At 44.2% G+C, this 2190-nt stretch overlaps 1 protein-coding gene across 1 annotated transcript in view; it reads left to right on the forward strand.

Moving 5' to 3' along the window:
• The first annotated feature begins 416 nt into the window (after positions 1-416).
• LARS2 (leucyl-tRNA synthetase 2, mitochondrial) overlaps positions 417-2190 on the forward strand; it is a 165438-nt gene continuing 163664 nt past the window's right edge. Inside the window, exon 1 of the mRNA XM_023515923.1 lies at positions 417-581. The gene's annotated coding sequence lies outside the window, so the exon portion shown is untranslated. The remainder of the gene's footprint in view (positions 582-2190) is intronic.

Below are 2190 nucleotides of genomic sequence, written 5' to 3' on the forward strand. Positions count from 1 at the left end.
CCAATATATAATCACTTACATATTCATACAACGATAACACACAAATACAGTTCAGAAAGAAGGAGGGGAAGAGGGAGAAGGGAGGGGAGGAGGAAGGCGGGTGAAGAGAGGGTATGTGGTGGGATCCCACCTAATGTGCACAATGCAAGGGCACATTTCAAAACAACTAAGAGTATATTGTAAATGTGTTACCACCAAAAATAAGCGAGGTGATGGTTATGTTAATCAGTTTGATTTAAGCACTCCATATCAAATCATCACATAGTACCCCATAAATGTATACAGTTATGATTTAATAAAAATTAAATTAAAAAAATAAAAGCTGTGCCCCGTGCGAGGGTTAAAAGCCGGGCTCGCCTGGCTGAGCCCTCCGCCCGCCCGACGGGCAGCTGGGAGTCAAGTACTCCGCCCTCTCCCGCCTGCGCCAGCTCCGCCCCCGCCTGTCTGCGTCTGCGGCGACTGCTATCAATAAAGTTGTTGTTCTGCCAACATGGCGGCGCCCATGGTGACAGGCCCGGCCGTGTTCGCCTAAGGGCGGGAAACGAGGCATAGAGGAGCTGCAGGCCAGAACCTACGAGCAGGTAAACTCCTGGCCAGGGCTGAGCGGGACGAGAGACGTGGATCTTCGCTACCCTCGGATCGAGAGGTCCCTACTTGCTGAGGCAGAAAGGGAAGGTGCAGGCCGAATTAGGTGGTCCCGGAACCTTGCAGTTTCCAAACTGGAAAGTCTCTGAGATCCAGATCTTTAGGCTCTTTGAACCACCTACCTCATTGATAGTGTTGGACTCCTTCCCAGAAAACCGCACACGTATACATAGTTTTGTATTCAAGTTCCCCTCTCCACTATTCCCCTACTCCAGTTCATCCCTGGGTCTTTGCTCCCTGAGCTTTGGACCGAGTTGAAGGACATCCATTACATCTCCGGGGTACATTGCCCCATCATGTTAGGGTTGGAAGATCCTCAGAAACTATCTGGTTCTATTTCCTTATCTTACAGAGAGAGAAAATGAGGTTTCAGACGGGATATTATTTGACTGAGATTACAAAGGGAATGCGTAGCTGCAATACCCAAGATAGCTATTTTTTGTTGCAAAACTTGATTTAAGATTAATTTTCTCAGCTACATACTTTGTACTTTTGGGGGGAAAAAATTCCCTCATGTGCTTCTCCCACGTGTCCTGTTTCTTTATGTACTACTCTTCTCCTGGGTTTCTTTGTCCGTATAATAGGATTGTCGTTTTGGGTCCAGTTCTCAAGCCCCTCCTATTCTCAGAAACCTTAACCTTAAGCCCCCAGTGAGGTTGGGGTCAGGACTGATTCTAAAGAGGGTGGAGTAGCGGAGAATGATGTGTTGGAATGATGTGGGAGAAAAGACAAGATTCCAAGCATATAGGGAAGGAACTGGATGAACTAGAACTAATGAAGGAATGGGCCAAGTTGATAATAAATATAAGACACAAGCCACACCTTTCACATTCTTTGTATCCACATAACTCTCTTAAAAAAATGTATGTTCCTTGCTGTCAAAAGAGGCATTACCCATCAAGACTTTGGTTGAAGAGTACTTGAGTGGTCAAGAGCAGGGCCTGGGAAATAAAGGAAGAGGATAGGAGGCTCTGTAATGAATCATAGCTATGAGTACAAACCATATGTTAATTTCTTTAAGTCTTAGTGAATCAGAATCTCAGATTGATCTTGGGGACCCTAACCCAAAGGGTGTGAACTTTTCTTAAAAAAAAAAATTTTTTTTTTTGTAAACAGTTTTACTCTGTCACCCTGGGTAGAGTGCTGTGGCTTCATAGCTCACAACAATCTCAAACTCTTGGGTTCAAGAGATCCTCTTGCCTCAGCCTCCTAAGTAGCTTGGACTACAGGTGCCCTTGTGATGCCTGGTTAATTTTTCTATTTAGTAGAGATGGAGGTGAGCTCAGGTGATCCACCTTCCTCGGCCTCCTAGAGTGCTAGGACTACAGGTGTGAGCCACCGTGCCCAGCCCTTAAAAGTCTTGATATGCATTACCAGATTACTCCCCAGAGAGATGGAATCAATTTACCTTCCCACCAGCAGTTTAAAAATGCATATTTCTTTTAATTTAAACAAATTTTTGCCAATTGGATATGTAAACTATTTCATTGTTGTTTTAATTTGTATTTACTTGATTAGTTGTAAAGTTGATCATTTTCTTTCTTT

The sequence above is a fragment of the Otolemur garnettii genome, unplaced genomic scaffold (genome assembly GCF_000181295.1).
Source record: "Otolemur garnettii isolate 467f Iridium unplaced genomic scaffold, OtoGar3 scaffold00082, whole genome shotgun sequence".
Lineage (NCBI taxonomy): Eukaryota > Metazoa > Chordata > Mammalia > Primates > Galagidae > Otolemur > Otolemur garnettii.